Genomic DNA, 25,147 nt, shown 5'->3' on the forward strand with positions numbered 1-25,147 from the left:
TCTTCATCCGTCTCTCGCTCGCCTCTTTCTGGCCACCAACAACGAATTAAACGCGCTTTAATGAGACGATTTTCCAGTCACCTTTCGAGACGCGCGGACTCGAGAGAACGGACGCTTAACGAGCGTGCGTGCATGAAGTCGAAAAATAAAGAGACCATCGAAGAAAAAAGGGACAACCGAAGGAGGCACAGGGTGGATGCAGAGAAAAAAAGAATAAAGTGGATGAAAAGAGAAGAGACAAGAGAGAGGGTCGAGAGTCTAAGTTGGAAGCTTCTGGAGAACGTGGAACGCCTTGGGACCCCGAAGGGACGATCGACTCCAACGACGGAGGTGAGATTGAAATTAAAATCAATTAGCCTCGGGTAATTGTGTAATCGTTAATCTGTCACGTTAACCGCATCACGTGACAGTAAGGTCCTGTAGTAGTTCACCTTACTCCGGTTAGCGCGGTCTTCGTGACGAATGAGCGAGGTCGACGAAAAAAGGAACAGACATTTAGTCGGCAGGGATGGGAGGACGAAAGTTTTCGAGTCTCTTAGCCCTTCAGGCCTTCGATTAAGATCGATCGAGGATGTTTCGGAACTTGTTACTTGTGGTTGAGGCGAGAAAGCTGATTATTATCGTAGTTCAACTCACTTATCAGTCGATGTCTCAGATCTCAGTGCGAAGTTTTCCTCAGGAAATTCTGATGACTATGTGATTATAATCTCTGTACGAGTTTTAGTATTGTTTTATCTTTTTTCATCTTCATCTTTAAAATAAGTATACCACTGTCATTAGGATAGTAGCATGAATATATTTAGAGCTCTGATGGTACTTATAAATATTCCTTCCGTAGAATATATATAATATACTCGTACATACCTTCGTATTATACAGATCACGAAGGATGAAACGGAAAAGAAACACCATAATTTTACAAAGCGAAATTTCAATTGGGAAGGGCAGCAAACAGGTATAATATACCTTGTTATATGAACAACATTTAAGCGTTTAGCATAGGAATAGTAATAAAAAATAAGAATGAAATAATTCGGAATAAAATTCAATTAACAAAGGAAGATGTTAAAAAGATTGGCCTGTGAATAATTTTCGCTTTAAACTTATTAAAATAATTTGACCATTCTAGGAATTTTATACAGCAAATTTTAATGGATATCGAAGTAACCATGTTTTAACATTAATACTTTAGAATCACAGTTAGTTTAGCTTATTATGAAGTTTATATTAGAGGGGAGAAAAGGATTTATTAACCGATACTTGCACTTCTAACACGTGTTAGAATCCTAATCGCTGCATTACCAATTTGTCAGTGCCTTTATAAATGTATGGCATTCTTATGGTTTGATAATTGCCTGTGTGACAAATGAGATACAACGGTTTCATAGATACGATTTGATAATGACAATTTCAATCCTACGATTAATCACGATGGAATGTTTAAAATATACGTCCTGAATCTCCAATCATTATTAAGTAAACAACCTTGCATTACAGTTATTAAATCGTAATTATTAAACTCAGGAATTAATTACATTACAACCACTTCATTTCACTTCTTATATTTTCCCCACAACTGTCAATTAGTTGCCATATAGGAATCTCTACTTAGCAACATATCACATTTGTCATCGGCTCCTAGAAACTTATTCTTATCCAACATTAATTGATTCGATATATAACTATATATAACTATATATACTTGTCTATATATAACTATATACACAAATACTCGTATAATAGTAATTATAACAGTATATTTTCGCATACTATATGCACTTTGTGAATCTGTATATGTATACGTTTAAGTTCCTCATAAACGTATAAATATCCACAGTCTACTTATTCAAAATAAAAAAATGTGTTCTTAAGGTTTTTAGACGGGAGTAAAGGTTATTTGTAAATACTTATAAAAGAAAAGCCGATTCTTTTTCGTCAATATTATTCACTTTCAAACATTGCATAAGATATAAGAAAAGATTCGATTAATGGATCCCTTAATACACAGCGTTCACTCTTCATAGAAACTAGCTCGATGCGCCATAAGCGTAACGCACGTAATCGTGATCAAGTACTCGGAAACGCGTAAAGTACGACGTCCGTGCACGGTACTTGCTCAAATCCCCACGGTGTCCTTAAGCAGAAACGTGAGAAACAGGAATTGTCAGGATACACTTTATCGTCTGGAGAGCAATCCATGGTTCGTAGTTATCACGAAGAAATGATTGTCGTTGTACTTCCTGGCATTGCTGATCAGTCGTTCTAAACGACTACACGCAACGCTGTCGAAGCTGTGCTGATACAATTTCAGATATAATCGAACAACTTTTCGCATACATACGTACTTTTACTACACATAGCTTTAATATATCTAATTGTAAGTGATAGTATATCCGTCCTTTACTATTACTTCTTTTATGATTAAGTATTCCTTTGATAGACAAAAATGAATGTACACCTTGAAAGTACGACATTTATTCAAAAACTCTAACACATACGTTGGTAATAAACTCATTGATTGAAAAGATGTAAAATATGTAAGAATACAAATTAGTTGTAGAAACACATAGGTAAATCTCTAGGCAAGTCAATGTTATACCTCGTTTTTGTAAGTATGTATACTTACATTTGTCTCTCACGTCTCACGAGAATTCTTCCAGTAGGTTGCCCGAAAAGTTTCTTTCGTTTTATGAAGAAATAATAGACGCACAACGTTTATTTTGTCGAATTACGTACGATCCATTTCGTTCTGTTGAGACGAACACCGCGACATTTCACAGACTTGGTTTCACGTCTGTGTGAAGGTGAATTGTTGTAAAAAACACGTTTGCGAAAGAAAGACACTTTCCGGACAACCTAATACTTTCTGCGCGCATGCTTATTCTACTGTGCCAAGTAATTCACTTTCATCGCCATAAAAATATTGTCACCGAAAGAAAAATTCACGCTTGTCGCTTTTCATCGGAATTAATATGAAAAGAAGACGATTAACACCATCCAACAGCGAAAGGATATTGGCGGCACGAAAGGAATGGTAAGTGTAAGAAAGAGACTATCCAGCGAAATCCCATAGCCGTGGCGGCTAGCCTTAACGCAGGATGGTTCTTCGCATCCCCGTTAAAACGGCTCGTTTACGGACTTATCGAAGCCGGTTTATGAGGCGTCCGAATCGATTTTTTTTTCCAGCAGCGACGGCGCATAATCATTACATCGGACACGCTGGTTTAACCAGTCCCGATAACATCTTTCCCATGCTAAATATACCACGGTGTCGACTAAATCCGTATCGCGGATTCGAAACACTGAATCGTGCCGTTCGGACGGTCGCGAAAACCGGGTCTCCTTCCCTGGTCCTCCTATGATGACCGCGTCGCAATTCATTTCGAGGTCTTGTTTCACTCGCTACGACTCCATAAATTGCGCGGTGGATGCGGTTTCTTGTAATTATTTCGTTAAACATTAATGGCCACTTGGTCAAAGGTGTGGTATGTATGTCGGGTTAGAAGAATAAGCGGAAATCTATGAAATGTTTTAGTAAACAGGGTTAATATCTTTAACCCCCTTTCCTATTGTTTCTAAGATAAATTAAGAAAATTAGCCAACTAAAATATAGTATGATTATAAAATTGTAAATTTAGTGAGATATTGTACAATATGTAATGATGGGAAAGAACAATGAATGTGAGAAAAATTCTGGAAAATTGCAATTGGTCGGAACCGCGAAGAAAAGTTAAGGTTACATTTTACAAAATTTTTTGTCTGAGCCTGTAATGAAATTTTAAACAATATTTTTTTTAGACTTATATACATGTATTTCAGTTATATGTACATACTGAAAATTTCATAGAAATCGGTTAACATTGCTACGAGCTATAAACGGTCAAAAATGGTGAAAATCGCAATTTTCCACAACTTTCAACCCATACTAAATCTAAAGATTCTTCCATCTTTTAATGCCTGTTGTATGTTTCTGTATCAATCGATTTCGGTGAAATTTTCACCGTGTAAAGCAGCTGATACAAATCTACAAAACGTACTACTTAAATTATCATTACAGACTCGAATAAAGAAGGTACAAAAAGTGAACTTTACTATCTTCTTTGTGATTCCGACTACGTGCAATTTTTTCAAAACCTTCTTACGCTTCATCTAGCAAATTAATCTTTTCCTTTGAAAATAACTCAAGTCTTTTGGTCCAAATTTAAAATGTTATTCCATTTTACAGTGTGTTCGAACATTAACGTGATTGACTATATACAATCATACCTATACATATATATTTCAAATAATATATTTACAGAAGGCTAATTAGCTGTTTCATAAAATACCAAAAACCTTGAAGATCCTTAAATACATAATTTATTAAAAATAATTTTTCTCTTAAAAATATGAACACCATATAGTACCAAAAGAAGAATTTACTTCTACACATAAATTACACCTTTCCTTTATTATTCATTCACAAAAGAAATTGTAAATCTTCTTTAAATACATCTGGGTATACTGTCAAAAATGCAGATTAAAACCCTTCCTGTCTTTCTTTTCAAAAAAAAAAAGCTAAAAAATATCATTCGTTCTTAATACGACATTGAATAGATACCCTTTTGAAAAGATAAATACCTTTAAGATACATATTATCCGCGTGAGTCAGCTATCTGTGCCGCGATAATCCGCGCGGAGCTTTAAATATCGAGCATTCAACTTCTCTCGCCGCTAATTAATGCGGCACGCGATTACGCGCGTATTGTGGTGATCTGATTCGCCTGCACAGATGCCTGTTGGGAGCCCCGCTCTCTTACGTTCGCGGAATCGCCGTCGAATGTAACGTACAAGATTAATGCGCTCACGGTAATGCGATGAATTAGCCGTGCAAGATTAATCGCGGTCGAGCTCGGACGATGAATTATCCGCGATTCGAAAAATCAATAAGGCTGGCTGCTGGTAATTAATTTGGCGGAACCGCGGTTAATCGCGATGGAAGGTTATGGAGTGAACGATGGAAAGCCACCTTATCGAAGTGTAATGGCGGCCGAGTATGCGGGTATCGCGACAGAGACGTACGAATCAGACGTGGATGGGTACGTGTTAATTGGTGTTAACGTTTTCATTTGTCCACCCGCTGTGTTGATAACTGCTAAATTATGTCGTTTGAATCGCTGATGGATGTTGCGTAGATATACGATGAATATAAATGAACGAAGCTTTTGGTTACTTATGGATTTGATAGAAGATCGTGGAGGATGTTGGAGGGATGGATTAATTTGTTAAGTGATTAGTAGGTTTATAAGAATAATACGATTGTTGACGTAGAGGTATAAATAGTTTAGATTTAGAGTTGCTTTGCTTCTTGATGAAAGAATCGATATAGAGTAGATCGTTCCAGAATAGACAGATAAAAATGCCTGGAAATTTTTAGATACAAGAACGACAACAGAAAATTGTCAGTTTATTTCAATATTTAAGACAGATTCATTGGGAATAAATTTAGAAATTCTTTGCAACTATAAGGGATGAAGTAAGCTATATTTCTATCGAAGATTAAAAATCAGTGATTTATTATTAATATTTGCAACTATTAATATTAGAGGATAGAGCATTAAGATTCCCTCGGGTGCTGGTAGTTAAACCATCGTTTCTTGGGCACAGTAAAGTATCAATTAAGAAACGTTCCTCTTTAACGAACCATCTTCCGTTAACGTTCGTTTTTAATTGCATCATTCTGGTTCTTGGTAATTAAGGAAATCCTCCTGATAAAGGACACATTTAGAAAACGACTCATTCCAACAGAGCATTAAGTTTACTGGTGACTCTCGTTACAAGCTGGAATAAAAAAAGTGTTTACCCTTTTTATCCAGTAATTGTTTAATGGTTCGACATAAATAATTCACATCTCGACCGGGTAAATAAAATCTCATTTCATATTGATATATCTTTGCAATACGTTTTACTATGTCTCGTATATCGAGCACCGCAGCAACGAGGCAGATTGAAAAGAGCAATTTAATTCATTCATTGATCGTTAAATTTTATATGTTTGAAAGTTGTAAGGAAGATATGGGTCATTTATTCGACAGCCGTTCGATTTCGAGATTATATTTCTATAAATTGAACGGTGCATTTATGCTGAAGCATCATTTGGCTAATTAATTGTTTACTTTCGTATTAATAATAATTGAAATCATACGTAAATTTTCTACAGTTATTAAATAATCAAAAAATATTGATTTCGTTCTGTTGAATTTTCCAATTGACGACACTTTTCCAAAGAATCTGTTCTATATCTGAAAATATAGTAAATAGAGTAATACTTATAGGTAAATAGAGTAATACTTATGAAAATGAAAGTTTTAAATAATTCATTAATATCTGTACTCTCATAGAACCTTTGTTCTTCCATTTATGTAGAAATTGCTGAATTTCATGCATCATGTGTTCCAAATATATTTAAATAATTGAATAATTATTTCTCAGTTAACAATTTTACTTTCAATTACTTCTCTCTTTTCATAAGGGAGTATTCTAGACTAGAACTTTTAAGAAAAATTTACATGTTTCGAAAATGTAATTTCCTAAAACTATGTCTACAAAAAGATCTCTTCTAATTCGTTAAAATAATGGAATTATCAAGGTTTGAATGCGTTTTTATCCCTCCATCCCCTCTCGTATTCTACACAAAATAAGCCTAGAAAGCACTATTCTACGCTAGAGTATCTCTACAATATTACCATGACTTTTATCATAAATACTACATGCAATGCATAGAATTATAGATTACAGCGCATGTTATCAAAGAACAGTAAGAAATCATAACAAACGATGACATGTTCTGCATGTACATCTCAAACACCTTTTAAGGCTTCGCTACTTATAGAAACACCTGTTGCACGCTCGAGGGAACATGTTTGACATATGTAGCAATCCATCAAATACTAATATTCCATTACGTCGTCTAATTACCATCAACATGACTCTAGAACGCGCAACTATCTTCTTCGGAGTTCGCAGCATGTTTGGTTCACTCGGTTGATGGACTAGCTTCGCCATCGACGTAAGTCGAGATTGAAAGGTGCACAAAATTATAATCCCGTTGGTATATACGATCTATACGTTCGGCCCGTTAGATATTACGAGCCTGGTTGAATTTGACAAAGACAAGGTGAAGGTGAAAGAACGGGAGGGAAGGATAAAGAGAGCAAGAGGAGGGACACGCTGGTCGCTCCGTTAGATCGGATCTAGGTCGTTACGCGCATTTCTAAAACGATTCGACATTAGGAGCAGCGTTCGAGATGCGCTCGACCTTCATACTAATCTTGACCTCGAACCTCCGAATTTTTCGCGAGGACGCCGTGTGTCTGTAAGAACGTGGGTACTTTGAAAATTGAGAAGGAATAGTTGGAATTAATCGGATAGTTAGCATGTGAACTATGATGGAATCATAGACGAAAGTATTTGAACATTTATCATAGAAATCGATTTTTGTATTTGCACAGAATGTTATATTAAACTGGACATTTCATAACTATTTGTAGATACGGAGTTTTTAACATTTTTTTCTTTTTTTTTTTTGATCGATACTTTGAGTTAAGTAATTGATGTTTAAAATTCAAATTATTTTACGCAATGCTCAACTTCCAATTTTCTACGCTCCAAAAATTAGCAGTGTGTAATTAAAAGAATAGTTTGATTATTTTCTGGTCTTTCATAAAAAAATCTTTGTTATTATCAATTCCTTGTTATTGTTCTCACTGGTACATTACAAAAATCTTTGCAAATAATTCTTGTTAAGTATTATAATTATAAGATAATATAATACCATAATATAATACCATATATATATATATACAAATATAAGATACCAAGTTTGTATTTCCACAATTTCTTTATATTAACGGTATGATATATTATTTGCCTAATAACGTTACATTCTACAAACAATTGGAGACAGATAGAGAGATAACTAACTGTACGACACACCAAACAATACGAGTACAAAGTAATCCTCACGTTTCGATCGTTAGAGGATCGTTCTAATTGCAAGACGTTGATTCGTAGTACCGTTTCGGTAAGAACAGAAAATGACGCTCATCAGGAACAACGGAATTCAGATCGTTAGACAGACGACGTAGAGGAGACGTAGTACAGATCGACGGTGATAAGTGCGCTGACGTTTCAGTACACTCTACTCGGGAGTAAACAAAGGAGAGTTCTCACACAGAATATGACAATGAACCTGAGAGCCCTTAGGTAACATTAACAGACTCCAGACGCGACAAAGACGCCTCGCATAGACGTGATCTCGTAATTATGCGCGGCCCGTAGACAAACTGTCTCCCTCTTCGCAGTTTTTATTCTGCTTCCCTCTTGTTTATTCCGTTTCAGGCGAGCATTCGTCGATTATGAGTCATTAATAGTAACTTTTAAATATTTCTTTTAATATTTTCCATTTAGAAATTGTTGCCTTTTATTTTAGTTACTTGAAATGTTTCCTCTTTCCTGTTTTTAATTAATTTTAGTTTATTGACATCGTGAACGTAACTTGACATCGTAACTTTTAAATATTTCTTTTAATATTTTCCATTTAGAAATTGTTGCCTTTTATTTTAGTTACTTGGAATGTTTCCTCTTTCCTGTTTCTAATTAATTTTAGTTTATTGACATCGTGAACGTCATCAAAAATAAAAATTACGAAACCTCATAAATAATTCGAAAAGTCGAAATCTCATAAATAATTAGAAATTTATCTTACACTGTTTCTTCCTTTCAAACGAAATCCTTGCGTCATCTCAAAAATTCCTTTTAAGGAAAGAAATATTTGCATACTCGATTCAGATGAATAGATGCTAATTTTCTACATACCTACATAATTTTTCCGTTTCACGTTAGTGATTATACAGTTTACGACCTCGCTGTATTTCTTCTAACAATACTGCCTCGATTCTTGTCCAATAACCCAATAAGCAACAGTGAAAAGAGGTGACCAACAGAGTGGAACTGGGCCAAGAAAAGATGGTGGACAGGAGAGGAGGGCAGGTATCATTCGCAATTCTCAGTAGCCGGTGTCGGTAAACAATCTGATCCGAGGACAACGGTTCGGAAGCATCGGTTGACAGTAAAATATCAGCAGGTACCAGTCAGTATGGCCGCGATACGATCGAGAGAGGAGGCATGTATATAAGCGTGGTAGAGCTCAGGCGCTCCTATCCTGGCAACAGTCCTCGGGGTACTGTTAGCCACCGATGAATGATAACCATATCGCGATATGCGTCGCCGATACAATGGAGAGTAAACGGGCGAATGTATCGGATAGAGGAGGGCCTGGACCTCTCGCACGAGCCTGCGTTTCTGAAATAGAAGAACTATGTGATCGATAATTCACGGAACAGGAATAGACGCTGCTGTCGCCGGCTCGATTCGCTGCCCTCGTGATCGAGAGTGCTAGCTTCGAGTCTGTTACCTAAATGGAGATGTTTGTATTTTTAGGAAATATAAAGATGTGAAAATGAACAAAGTAGAGGTGTTTTTGGAAAATTAATGTTAACTTCAATGAATTTTTATTTGTTGAAATACTGAAACGAATATAGAAGTAAGAAAAATATAGTAAGATTTTTATGTTGAACATTTATATGTGTTTAATATACCTTGGTGTGTCTCAAAATGTATACATCTTGTAAATTACGTAATACAATTTCTCAGACGCGGATGAGACAGTAAGATTTAGTCACGATTTTTTAACTACGACGCTTTATGGACAATTTTATCTGACGTTGAATCTCTGAAACACACGAACTAATGAACAGTACATCTCTTAGTATTTTTATAAGATTGCTTCATCTTGACGCTATTTTTATTATTAACTGTTAACGTAGACACAAACACACAAGTGCAGTTAATATATTTAAAATTTACTCTTAAAACATTTTCGGATTTTTTTCAATTACTACTGCAAAAGATAATTAGTGTAGCACAATATCTACTTTATATATACGTTGTTCCTCGATATCTTCCTCGAAAAGAAAGAACATAAAAGTCAACAACCTCGAAATAAACTATATACTAATTGAATTAAAAGATAAAAAACGGTGCGATAAAAAACAATTCCACCAATAAACCAGCTACCACTGAAATATTTTTGCCGCACACCTGAACCACTCGATGAGCCAGTAGCAATTTTCCAATGAACGCCCAACGAAATGTTCCCGCAGGATTAACCAGCAACGTTTGTCTCCCCATTCCCATCCTTCCCTCTTCTTCCTTGAGTTCGTTACTCTAAATTTACGAGATTGTAACAACAAGCCTTAATTAACCACGGTGTTCGTGGCTCTCGAGTTCGCTGATAATTGAACTCGTACTTCCACGTGAAGTGTTTCCGGTGCCTTCAACTCGTTCTTCGACCATCACCCGAAACATTTTCTTTTTCTTTTCTTCCACTGTTAGAATTTCTACTCAATAGAAATAGTCCGATAATACAATTAAGTATGATGTGCCTATTTCTCTTAATTTTTCGGCTTTTACGTCAGTTGATAGATAAAAAGAAATATTTTTACATAAAATAGTTGCAGAAGAAAGTAACTTGATAGATTCGAATATACAAGCCTTTTACAGATAAACAGTGATAAGTTCATAATGTTTCATAAGAAATGAATAATTTTAGTTTAGCTGTCCTGTTAATTTAATTTAATTAATATTAGTTCGCATAGGTAAAGTTACTAATGTTTTTAATAGAAAGATGATTTTCATATGAATTTGGTTAAGACCATGTTGAATTTTAAAATTCCTCTTCTACGAACGAAATAAAATGTGATCAAAATATTAATCATGACCACAGATATCGTGTTTATTCTAATTTCGTGCTCCAACATCTTCTTCCCTCTTTCATCTTTTTTTTTTTTGTCTAAAATTTTCCGCCTCAACCTATCGACAAGCTGCTTTTCAACCTTTCTCGAACATCAAACGAACGAACCTGTCCGCTTCCTGGAGCTCCTCTCGGTTAGAAGTTCGTCATCCGGCGCGATGTCAATGTCCTGGCTGTGTTTCATCACGTTTGGGAATCCGGCGTGTACCACGCGACCCGCTCTCTGTTTGTTCTTTGTACACCTCAAGAGGAAAGACAGCGCGCTCCTTGTGACGCTCAAACTGTATATATACCGATGCTTCTTTCTGCCTTGTTTCGTGGATCCGAGAAATTGATGTTCAACTACATCAGAAATGTTAAGAAGGTTCCACAAAAAAGTCGCAATTTTTAGAACAGTTATTAGATTGCGGATTTCCATGCATTTATGGAAAATTTGAAAATGCAAAAATGTACAGAGTACAGGTAATATACAAAGACATAAAATATTCTAAATGTGATACTCGTTATAATACTTCGTAAATAATTTAGTAGCATAAAAATATGAGTTCACATAAACAATCTAGATGTTTGTTTTACGTTGTGTCAGTCTTAAAAGAACAGTAATTAGAAAGAGAAGAAGACTGGAAAAGTTCGTTTGGTTCTTTTTGGACTGAATAAGATTAAAGATCTTGTATGAATAATAAAATATTTATATTACTTTTTAATTTTATTGATCTTTTTTTAAACAAGTGAGATTGGTAGTTTTATACTTTTATGATATTTTTGGATAGCGTCTTAAATAACATTATATCTTGTGATAAATACAATATGTGTATAGAGATAAAAAGAAAAGAGAAAAATAGATACAACTGTAATTTGCTCTCACTTTGTTCTGGAATACCAGAGAACCGAGAGACGAGGAACCTCGATACAATTTCCACTTCCTTACAGAATCTTGGAGGCGAAATTAAGTAATTTACAGAAGTACCTGCTATTCCGACCAATCACAGGTTTTCCCCGAGCACATCTAGGCCAGTCATAAACCACCGTTTCTACCTGTTTTCGCCTGAAGCGTCGAAGGTGAAGATTCTTTAACGAGTCCCTTGTCTTTTACCTATAACCAGTAATATACCATCGACTATAGCCTTCGAAGAAACAAACTAGACAAAACAAGAAAAAGGAAAGCTAAGAGGCAGTATCAAGCGATATTCCCAATTCAATTCCACGAAATCTATGCGCGAATCTATTTTACGTACACGATAAAAATATATCCTACATCAAAAAAATACAGAACTTCTTTTCTTCCCATCTTTGTATTATGAAACAGTTATGAATCTAATATTATTACAATACAATATAAAAAAAATGTTCCACGAAAAACTAATTCTTCTTTATTATATATCACTGTCTCCATTATGTATATATTTTATTTTCTATCTTTACATTTAAATAAAATTGTTGTAGATTTACGAAATAGTCACGTTTTATTAGAAAATAAACTACGAGATACATTATACATTAGTGAGATACGTATAAAATAATTATTTCCATGAGAAAAATAATTTTTCTCCGCCGTATATCTAACACCTTTCTTATTTTTACTTATATTTATTAAAAGGTGTCCTATCGGTTAAGGAATTAACAAATTTTTCGCAAAAGAATGATAATTTTTCTATATCATATGTACGTTCGCGCCCTATTTTTCGAGTGAAGTTCCTGCTGACTTACAAAGTGGCCTGAAAGAATCGTGTCTCGTGTCAGAAAAAGCGATTGACGCGCGAGACGAATCTCCTTTTTCCGTTTCCTCAGCGCGGCGGGTTGTTCCACGTCGTGAACAATTCCATCGACGAGGACGTCTCGTAGCCCGGTTTTTGCTAGTTTTCTAGATTAATAGCGAGCACAGTCTCGACGATGTCTGCGGTGTTTTTTCATCGATGAACCATGTGCACCATGGTCGCGTGAAATCACCACTGTAGTGAGAATAATGGCGACGTATGAACGGCAGGTGCGATGAAAGAACGATCGATGAAAAGTAGCAAGTTCTTTCGATGGTTTTTGCTCTGTACGGTATAACTCATCAATAAAAGCTCATCAACGGGGCCTCATCAATGGCGCGAAATTGAACGAGCCGGCGACTCGATAATGGCTAAAGTTGGCTACTATGTAGCTTGTATGCTTGTACTATGCTGGTTTATAAGATATAAGAAGCTTGATGGATGTTAAAAGCTGAATATGCATAATGAGTCATGACTGCGTAGGTTAATAGAATGTTTTAATAGTTTTAATTCCAATTTTATATAGTACGTAATATCGTGGGATTGTTCGTGTTACTTAAGAGAATAGTTGCATCTACTGGAAAAGTCGACATTTCTGTTGTGACATTTGTTTGGGAATACTTTCTTATTCGAAAGTACAACATTCTGGAATATTTACGCTGGAAATATTAGAATATCACAGTTTTTAAATATTTGTATAAAAGTTTATATCAAGATTTCTTTATTGTAAAGAAAAATATTTCAAAAATCTGTAAGATAAATTTCACTGAAATTTTGTAGAATTATTCTGCACGAAATTATCCAACTATTATTACATTTTTTACGTTCATCATAGAAAATCACAAAGGAACCAGTATATTTTAAGTTAATTAAGACAAATAATAGATCTTTTTATTTAATTTAAAAATCACATCTCTATCATTTTTATCCTAAAAATACCAATTTCAGTATTATCTTTTAATTTCTTGTAACGAAATTTAGCTGATTTCTGAACTTAAATAGATTTTCTCAAAAATCCTTGCATAAGTAAATTCTTTATAGATGATCATATTTAGTACTTCGACTGGAAAAATATTCGAGCAATTTCTGTTTGATAATAGGTAGCTAGAGTGCTTCTAGGTAAGTTAACTTTTCAAGAGAAGGACAAAAACGATTATCTAAATATTCTAGGAGAACGAATAGATTTTGATGAAGTTTTAATATAGATAATGGAGTTTTAAATATTTGATCTAACTTCCGAATGTTTGATTTCACTGGGTCGTATTTAGAATTCGTAAATGTCTATATAATTTAGAACTCGGGTTTCTGTGCAAGATTTTGCAAATATGTATATTGAAATTTATATTCACTACATTTGATGTATTTTGCTCTGATATTTGTATTTCACCCTGATGTAATGTTTGACTTTTATTAACGTTTAATTGCTTTATTCAATCGACGTTTACTTAATATCGAAAGTGACACAAGGACTTCTCGGTACTCCTAATATCTGTGCGTAATTTTCCTATTTCTTTTTTTTTTTTTTTTTGTTAGAAGCATAAGACGCGTCACCCGCCATTTCATTTGACATTATAAACCATTCTTTGTAATAATAGTAACGATATTTTTAACATTATGTACGATTACAATTTTTAAACTTTTCTGATTAGAAATACATTTTTTTAAATCAATTGACTTGGTGAAACACGATTGAATTAAACATCTTGTACGTTACAGTTTAATAATAACATCTTACAATTAATCTAATAATATCTATAACATTTAGTTACAATCAAATATCGATATCTCACAATTTCTATAGAAATTCATTAATCGTAGAAAAGAATGAATTGAAACTTGGAACGAAAAAATCGTACGTGTTGTTCACACGTAGTCATCTATGCACGAAAAAGCCAATATTTACAAGAACATGTGGGCCATGGCCCACTCGTCCTCGAAATTCCCTTTAAACATCGTCAATCGACTATCGTAAAAAGCAAAATTCGTAATCCGACCATGACAAGACCATTCTTTTTTTTATTCGCAATCATTCCACGAATTGAACAATGTTGAAATAATGGTATGACGAAATCATTAAAAGTTAGTCAACTGATTGCGCAGAAACATACGCAATGAAAGTCCGTCGGAGTATCATTCAATCGAAAAGTTCAATTTATTACTAAAACTTGAAAAGTGTCACAATATTTTAACAGTACATTACACGATCATATAATCAATAGATATAGCTCTCGTTGAAGATTATTTCTATTTAATAATTATTACGTTTTTAGACATTATTATGAAACGTCAGGTTTAAAGAAATTAATTTCTTAGACAAATTTACTAGAATTCAATTTATCAGTTACAACATTTTCGTATATTTTACTAAAGCACAATCATAATTTACATAAATTTTTGCATAATCCACCCTACATACATAAGTAACATTTTGCTCATTAAAATTCGTTTTAAGTTACAGTTATCATTCTGAAAATTGCTATAGACGAAGTGAAACAAATGTCAGATGAACAGATATGAAATTTGGATAAAATATCGAATTTTTACGAATTGCTAGTATGAAAAGATGCATACTACAATATATGGCAACGAAAGCTAAACTAGTTGAATAATTTAAAAAAAAACTCATTGCAATGGATTGAGTTTTCAATCCGTGCGAAATCGGTTACATTACGACGTCTACGTTAAGCATCGTGTTGTATCACACAATACTCCGTTTCCTGCAAAAGGGTTAAAAAGGAATTGCGAAAATTTAGCTATCTGGCATCGCAACGCGACATCGTGCCGGTTTATCGGTTACAGGTTACGTTATTTGCGATGCGAAAGTCCAGCTATATCGATAAAAATCCGCGGGGTAATTGGTTCCGGACGACCGGCGATCGTAATTACCGGATGATTGAGATGAGGCGTGGCAAGGTGAGGCAAGGGGAGGCGAGGCGAGGTCTTGGCAGGTCGTAAAGAGCAGTTTGCGGGACGCGTGTGTTGCGCACGCACGTTGTACGATCGATCGTCTTCGATAACATCCGATCTTGCGGCTAAGAGAAGCAACGTCGACTTGTAGAACCTGAATCGGTGAAAGATGATCGAGAAACGAGCGGTTTTCGGCATAGCAATGGGGTCCATTTATGGGTTTTCAGCCAGGATCTCGTTGTCGCAGGAAACCGACCGTTTTACGACGTTGTCTAGGATCGTAGGAAGGGCTGACCGACCGACCACGTTTTGTTTCGTCTTGGATGGATGACTGGCTATCGAGACACGTAGATCGATCGTCCGTTAAGTATAATGTACGCGACGTTGTTACGGTTGAGGTTTGGAGCGGTTGTTAGATCGGCAGGAAGCTTGAATGGGTCCGCGGACGGTTTTCATGGCCGAGGAAAGTATGCGATACTTGCTAATCGCGATTTTTGACCGGCCGGTTTCCGATGCAGTTTTCGAGACACTGCCAATTGGACGAGCAGGTTGAACGGAAGATCGAGAGAGGAGACGACTGATTGCTCGCTGATGGGAAATAGCGAAACGCTTGATCGATGGGAATAGGAGGAAGGGGGTGAGTATCGGATCGGTGGAGATTGTTTAGTTTGAGCGAAAGAAATTCAGTTTGTTAACTTGCTTAAAGAATTAGCTTGAAGAAGTAACTTTTAAATTTTCTGTAATTTTGAATACAGTGAGTTTTCACAAGTAGTAAATACAATTTTGGAAAGTACGTTAAGCATGGACGAAGAATTAAAAATGGAGAAAGAATCAAATTGAAGAAAAAAATTGTGTAAGTGTCTTTGTGCAATATAATATCTTTGTACAAATTCAATATTTTCAATTTGATTAAAACATTGGAAAAACATAGTTTCTATTGATATGTCCAGAATTTTGATATTAAATGTCCGTTCGTTTCCATAACAAACTGAATCGGATTCTTCATGTCAGTCGTTTTGAAGGACACGTTCAATATTCGTCAAAACGAGAATCAATTCGTCAATTTGACAGCAGGTCGCAATTTATTGCTGATAAAGAAAGACCACAACACCATTCCAAGCGACAAATATACCAATCCATCAATCAAACGTTTAAATAACGAAGGTACAGGAAAAGAAGAACAATGGGAACGTTCGGATAGAAGGTGCGTTAATCTAATCTGTCTGCTCGAAATGGTTTTGAACTCTGTCTACCGCGTAGTGTACGATATTCATTCGAAAACCATTTTGAATGATTAAATGCCCTATAAATGATGAAAATTTCGGAAAATATTCCTTAGAAAATATTGAAAATATTTGAAAATATTTCGAATGTAGTAAAGATAATTTAATAATTAGTAAAAATAATTATACAAATAATAATTATACAAATTGGTGAATCTTAGAGGATAGCGTTTTAAATAACATTAGTTCCAAATTATCTTTCTTTAGAAAAAAAGTTTCTTCTCGAAGACTTTTAAAAACCAACAGATTTTTCATGAACAACTTTATAAATGTATTATCTGTAAACTCATAGATATTTTCTGTCCACTAATTACATCCTCTCCTATAAAGTTTAATCTCCTTTCCTTTTCTGACAAAAATATCACGAAAAGAATGAATGCAGATTCGAGGCTACCTAGAAAGCGAAGTCGAAGACAGGATTTCGTTGGATAATCGTCGCAGCGTGAGAACAGCCGGAGGATATCGGTAGAATGGATCCTGTGGTTGATGATCACCAATCGGCGATCTCTGTTCGAAGGATCGCGTTCTAAACTCCCTTAAATCGGGTCAACGGCGTTCGCACGAGCGGCGCGGTTGCCGCTGATTCGCGATTCACTGACCTACGCCGATTTACGGGAGTCGCGGCTAACGATCCGGCTGACCTTTGATAATCGCGCTCCCGAGCCTTTCGTCCCCTTTCAGGGTGAAAAGTCAAGTCCCTTGTAGTCGCGGACGAACACCCGGCACCGTTATGCCAATAGACGACAATAAGTCATTATCACGGTGAAATCTCCATTATAGTTACGCCGCCCGAACATCTGTTGCGCCTTGTTCCCGAACCGCCATGGCTATAATCACGCGTTTGCCTTCGAATCGAGCTTCGATTTTTCTAATTTTCTTGGTCGTTAATAAGATGGTTAATTGACGGTTTGCGCAAGTTTGGAGATTAGAAGTTGAAGTTAAATATATGGTTAGACGTGAAGTATATATAATTAGTTAGACGTTGAATGGTTAAGAGAAAAGTTGAGGAGACGATGAAGAGAAGTTATTTATTTATTACAGAAAATTTAGTTAGACTTTAGTTAAGTATACGGTTAGAAGTTGATAATAATTAGGTAGAAGTTACAGTCCAATTGAAAGAAACAGTTAAAGAAAGTTTATTCATTTGGATATTAAAAGAATTTATTTATAGGGTTTACAGGTACTGATTCGAACGTGTTGATTCAAAAGTAATGATTGATTAGCATTTGGTAATGTAATATGAACTAGGAAATATAATTTGCCCCCATTATTTGCATAGTTGTCTGCCACTCCTGTGTTCAAAATATCTGTCCTACATTTCTCGTTTCCATCAAATTTAAATCATCTGCAGGTGTGAAATATGGAATGATTCTAAGAAAAATGAATCCTATTTCAGTAACTAGAAAAGTTATAGAATTCAGCAGAGAAGAATAACAGTTTTCTTTGGACAACTTTTCTAGCAGATTGAACTACCTCAGCTGCCAACTGATTCTTTCTTCCTCGATCTAATATTCCAAATGGCTGCCGTCTACAGCTCCGTTATCCTGACAAATGCGACCGTTTTCGATCACGTCGAGAACTCTAAGTAATCCAAGGACGCAATGTGCAGGCACGAGAATGAATTATACTTCCGAAGGTAAAGAAAGGAAAAAGAATGGTCATAGAATATCTCGAAGAAACTTTAATAAAAAGGACCATGAACCTTTATTACGTCGTGTGATTACTACACTGTTTGAATTGTTCATATTCTTAGCAATATTTTAATAAATTTATTATTTTAATTTAGTATTTTACCAATATTATAAGGAATGATCTTCTCAGCAATGAATGTGGTCATTAAATATACTAACGCATTAAATTTGAAAACGTTTAATTAAAAAAATTGTTTACAGATTAACGTAAAACATTATTCGATTAGAAATATGATAGCACAAAAGATATAAATGTGATAAAAGTGTTTGATGGACGATTAGTTAGCTCCAACACTATTGACAAACTCTTCAAATGGAATGTTCATTGGCGTGTATCAATAAAGAAAGCGACAAGATCATCATTAGCTGGATTCAAATCCTAAGACATCCTGTATGGATGAATCATCGAAAGATATACATCAATCATACTTGATATGTGAAAATTTTCGGCGCGTATCTACATGAAAGATATTACAGTATCCTTCAATTTTTGGCCTACGTGTATCGAAACATATGAATTAAAATATTTATACGTAATAAATCTTATTAATTACGTTGAAGCAATCTGTGTTGAATATTCTATGTTAATGTACAATTCTATCTTAAATCCAATCTACGTTAATAATTACGTGTGAAGCAATCTATGTTGCGCAATTCTACGGTAATCTGGGAAATGGTTAATGTGCATCATTAAGTTAAATACGTTTTCAGTTACTATCACAAACAAAGTGAACACAGTGAATAATTTTTTTGCGTTTCTAAGTTGAAGGTGCATATGGCATCATAAGACAGTGGCATAATTATCTCTTCTTTTTATCCCCGTCATTTGTCAATTTCACGTGTTGAACTTTGTTGAAAAGTAGAGAAAATTTGTCGACTGGCTTTTCTTGCGTTAGACCGTATTCACACGGGATTGTTCAGAGCGAACGCGTGTAATTTGGAGGTCGTTACCGTGACGGAAGTACCGGCGATAAAGGCGCGATAGGACGGAAATGTGGTACACAAAGAAATTACTGAACTTCAAGGAAATAAAAAATCTTGTTTGTCTCAGTCCTGTGTTCTTTCCTTTTCCGGCAGTCATGTGACGCCTATTAACGCTAAACTGTTGGCTAGCGTTAAAAAATGTCAAAATTAATAGAAATACGTTTTTCCATATATACTGAAAATATTCACATCTAGAAATTTTCTATTAAAGTTTCTTTTGGTTTCAAACTGAAAATTTACACTTGCAGTAGAACTTCATTTACCTGAACTTACTCAGCTACAAATAGTTTATATAATTGCAGCTCATTATTATATAGAAGTTCCCCAATCTTTTCAGCTAATATTTCTCTTTTATATCCCAATGGAAACTCACGTTTAGATAAATAAATTTAACCAGCATGAGTTCAGTTAATCAAATATTACCTACAATTCTGTTCCAATAAATTTCTCGCTGAAACTTCATTTTAAAGTCTACTTCTCCTCAACATACCACTCTACCTCACCCATACAAGATCATTCGAAATTCGAAACCATCTAAACAACATTTTATAGCGAGTTTCAGTGGGAACTGAAGGTCGACGTTCAGTGGTCGATGTCGGTTTCCGGCGTCGTATCGCGTCGGTTCTTCGTGCCGAGTGACATTTCACAAAACATCGGGCGGAGGCTGTGAATTCTTCCAGCAAATATACGATAACGATTCGAATGACTCGTAATCGTTACAGGAGGACAACGAAATAGGAAGAGAGCAGACCCGTTATCTTTACTGCTCAATCTTTTTCGCAAAACTACGAACTAGAGGGTGGCCATGCAGCCGATAAGAGATAACGGGAGCCAGAATCCAAAGCCGAGCTCTCGGTTTTATTTACCGAGTCAATGCTCCAGCATGGGATATCCTGGAAGCCAGTTTACGTGCATTTCGAGTGCCTCCGTCACATTCCTCGTGACAAACACGGTGTTAGAAGAAGCGTGAAGCCGGAAGTGGCTCGAGAACCAAAGGGGAGGGAAGGAGACAGAGAGGGTGAGGCTCGATCGAGAGTTTACGCGACGGACGCGTTAGGCGGTCGAAGTAATTTAAATTCTTCTGGAACGATAGGAATCGCCGTGACCCGTTCCCGGCTATACGAACGAAGGTACTACGAACGTTAGTCCAACTATTGGAGATGCATTGAGTCATCCGCGGGAATGGGATGATTGTGAGAAGACTGGTAGAGCGCCGGAAGATGCTGCAAGTGGCGTAATTGGTTGATCGAGCGAATTTTTCAGTTAACGTAAGAAATTTGTGGAATTTTAAGGGGAAGGTAAGTATATATTTTAACATGGGCTTTTTGTTTATTATATATATATAAGTATTTCTTAAAGATGACGAGTATATGTGTTGTTAATAGAAGTTTTTTTGTTTTTTGAGTTAAAAATTAATAGATTGATCTTTTCGTGTCCTTCTTTAATTTGATGATCTAAGTTTACGTAATATCATGTCGAAGATTTAGTGATTTTCCTCTAATATACGAAAACTTATTTTAGAAATTAATATACTTTATGAGGAAAGTTCATGTAATTCTTTATAGATCTGTTTGTTGATTGATTTTAAATACTACTTTAAACAGTTCGCACAATTTTATCACAATTCATCTCTTACATTAATAACCGATTTACGGAAGAAAATATTACGAGAAAGGTAAAAGAATGAAAAGTGCGGTCGTTTCGATTAATTGCATCGCATACAATGGTCCACCATTGTCCTGAAGATCCATTTCTCTTCTGGCTTCCTTTATCTCATCCCGTGCACGCAGTATTCCACAGAAATTTGCGGGAAATTGGAGTCGAGCGGCGATCGGATCGGTATGCGACATATGCGCGATAGTGAAAGAGAAATAATGAAACCGAGACGCAGAAAGGGCTATCGTCCAAACGTAACGTGTCCTCCCTTTTTGCTTTCACCGAACAATGAGCATTCCGGTTCGCGGGTACAATTAGCGAAGAATCCAGAGATCGTTCGGTAGAATTCAGACACTCTGACACGGGGCAAGGGTGAAACCGCCAGCTCCTTTAGTCGCTGGAACGTCTTCTAATTGCGAATCCCTCTAATTAAGGTTTGCACACTGTCGTAGAATGAATTGAAATTTTCTCGTCATCGATTCTTTTTGTTGATTAAAACGAAAATGAAAATTTTCTAAAATTTTCTTCTAGAACCCACTGCTGTTCTTTGGATTATTTTTGACCGAATTGTATTTCTCTATCGCTAGAAAACTTGTTAAGATCTGGAAAATAAGAAAGAATCATTATCGTACACACATAATTTTTTGTTTCAATGTTATGCTCAGAATTTTCTGAAGTCGTTATAAAACGACTTTGTTCGATCATAATGAAAGTGAAATTAAAATACAAAGAATTGGAGGATCAAAAAAAGGAAAAACACGAAGAGATTCAAGATCGCCTTAATCAAATTTTCCGGTTAATTAGACTTGATAGACATTGCAAACAAATCGTATATGAACAAATACACGGAAGAACAGAAGAATTTTTACGGCTGTTTTTTGGCCAACGTTAACGGAGCATTCGATGTATTCCGTGGACCGGAATCTCGTAATCTGGTCGCGTGACAATAAATCTTGTCGACGTTATGCACGCGGATTCCTTGCTCCTTTTCTTGCTCCTCTTTCTTCCGTGGCACTTAAAGGCCCCGGGAGTAATTGCCAGCAAATATTTCTGAAAGCGTCAGCTGAGAGACAGAAGAAGGAAGAAGGATTGTCAGAGATGGACATGGCGCGGCTTAGAATGCAGACAAAATGAATTTTCTTCTCTTTATCCTTGCCTTCAATCGAATTCAGTTCCACGCCTTTTTTGATTGAATTAAATTCTTGCCCGAGTGCAACGGTGCATGGAATCGATATATTCGATAGTAAAATCTTTATTTATATACTTTCGTCAGATTCTTCTTTCATCGACGACATTATGATTGAACTGCGGATATTTATATATTTATGAAAAATTTAAAATTCAATCAATCTCATGACTTTGCATTGAGACACGATAGTTTGGATTAATTTACTGCATTTTATCTTAGATTGTATTTTGTGATCTTTAAAGCTATATAGGATATAAAGGTATAAAGGTACATTAAAAATCAATACATTAAAATAAAATTAAGTAATTTAACACTAAGCATATAAAAGCAATAGGGCTACCACTTTTTCCTTTTATCTATGAAGCATTGTCTCCAAAAATATACCGTCTTTTAAATTCCGTTTTTCGGCGCCGATCAAAGACATTACATCTTTATGAAACGAAAAAAATTTACCTTCGTAATATCGCAAACGAGAACTGCATTGATGCGCGCTTGAAAGCAAATTGTTACCGCGCCCAAAGAGATAATCGCTCGCAATAACGTTCCTGCCGCATTTCGACAATAATCACGGCAGCTTTTTGCCAACGAAATAATCGCGGCGGTGCTGCAGCGGCGCGACTAAAAATAAAGTCGTCAGCCACTTGTCGCTCCGCCGCCGATTGTACTCGATCTTTTCTGCCACTGTGTCCCTTCCTGTTCTTCTTCTTCTTCTGCCTCTCCTTTCGCATTGCAGTCGCGTTATTCATCCGATTATATATTCGAGTTCACTTAACCTGGCTATCGATCGAACGAAAATTGGTAGAATGGGAATTCAAGTATAGTTAGAGAGATACCTATTCTCCGAGAAATAACTGGAAAGTTAAAAGAATTTGTGAATTTTTTTCCCCGAAATTAGAAAGTTTACGAGCTTATTCTTTTGTACGTTTATTTGTCTATATTTTATTACTAATTTTATATTAAACGATATTTTCTAAGATAGGAACTCTAATGTTTTATATTTGGTATAATATAATATTTGAGTCGTTTAAAGTAAGAGATATCGATTAAAATAAATAGCATAATAATAGTAATGTTTACTGAAAAGAGAACATTTCTATAAAACGAATATACAAATTATTTGATATAAATTAGAAAAGAAATTTTTCAAATAGAAAAATTAATATGACTGTTTCATCTAACGAAAATATGGATTATATATGGCAAAAATTTTAATGATTAATAGTCGCTATTAATTTAACTGAGGCGGATACGGTTTTAAATAAATAAACAAATAGGTAAAATTGTGTAGGCAGAAAGAATAAAGTCGGACGAGCTAGGATCCTAGTCTAGCCGAGTGTTTACTATTCCGTTGGGTTGTAGATCGCCTCTATCTTGGATCTGGTCGCTCTTATGGCCGCGTCGCGTCGTCGGGCTGAAGTTGAATGGCAAAGAAGAACGAGCCACGTTGAAGTCTCCCGTGTCAGCGCGGAGTAGTCGCCGCTGCTTGGCCAAGGATTTACAAGCCGCCGCTGTTCATCCATTATTGGTGCCATCCGCCTTACATACATCGAGAACTCATCGTGCGAGCAGCGTCCGCTTGGAGAACACGCGCGACCGTGACCTCTCGAAAACGGATTGTCGACGCGAGCAAACCATACTCCTCGATCGTTCATCTCGTGGAATTCGAGAAAACTTGATTGGTGACGTACTTATATATGTAATTGCTAGTTTGAAAAAATGTTGATTGACGTTTGAATTTGAAGGTGAAGGCAGCAATCGAAGATCTGCTTTTCTTCCTTAATCTTAGTTTCTTGGACTTGAACGACAGTAACGAAGGTACCTAGGGATCATTGAGAGGCGTGGGGATCGGAGTTCTGATCTTTCTTTTTAATTTTATCCTCTGCTACAGGTTATTGGAGAATTTGTGCGAGAATGAGACTTTTCATTCTACTGGATTTTCCAGTATAAAAAAGATGAGTGCGATGCAGTTATTAATTAATAGGAAAATACTTGAATATTTTAAAGCCGATCTAAGTTTTTTTTAAGCGAGAGTATATGCAATTTCTTGTAAAAAAGAATACCAAAATGTTAAAGATAAAATAAAAATCTGAAAGTACTGCTACATAAAAAATCTTCCACAAACCAAGAACTCTCATCTAAAGATTGATGCTCATAGATTTCAATCTCCCTTTGTACAAGGCCGTTTCTTACCGAGTGCTTATCCGAATATCTGCGTATGTGGTAACGAGTGCACCAGACAAGCATTATTCAACACTTCGAACACCCACAGTTGCGTAGGCGAGCTGAACACTGTGCTGTAACGCACAAAGGAAATTAGGTTCATGCAGCGAGGCCCTGATCGACATCGGCACTCGCTGCCTATAAAGCAAGGCCCTTCCTGTAAAATTTCATCGTATTCAATGAATATGTATCGGCTTTTAATTTTTTTTCAGTTTCGATATTGCTGATTTAACGGTATCCACGTACGGTTCCCCTGCTCTTTAGAAAACGCGAGCTTTAGAATATCACCGTAATGCAATACGTCTGAGAAATTACGAAATAACTCGATAGAGAGACCTCGATTCGACGATGTTAATTTAACCCAATCATTTGTTGGAAATTACAAAGATAGCTACTTATAAATGTTGTATGCAGGTTATAAATAATGGTTCAAGATTTCTAGTTCATCGACAGAAATAATTTTGGAGCATGATTGGTAAAATATGGATGTCTATATAAATTATTTAAAAATAAAGATAGACTCTTAGCAAAGATTTGGTTCAGCAGTAAATAGTATTAGTAGTCTGTTTTAAATAGAATAAATGTACATTTTTATGTATTATATCTTTCCT

General features: G+C 35.6%; 1 long non-coding RNA gene across 1 annotated transcript; it reads left to right on the top strand.

The window, feature by feature from the left end:
* On the top strand, positions 1 to 24,370 carry LOC125384678. Its single transcript, XR_007223329.1, has 4 exons — positions 1 to 330; positions 20,194 to 20,489; positions 20,565 to 20,769; positions 23,676 to 24,370. It is a non-coding gene; the product is annotated as an uncharacterized LOC125384678 (long non-coding RNA).
* The last annotated feature ends 777 nt before the right edge of the window (positions 24,371 to 25,147 follow it).

The sequence above is a fragment of the Bombus terrestris genome, chromosome 3 (genome assembly GCF_910591885.1).
Source record: "Bombus terrestris chromosome 3, iyBomTerr1.2, whole genome shotgun sequence".
Classification (NCBI taxonomy): Eukaryota; Metazoa; Arthropoda; class Insecta; order Hymenoptera; family Apidae; genus Bombus; species Bombus terrestris.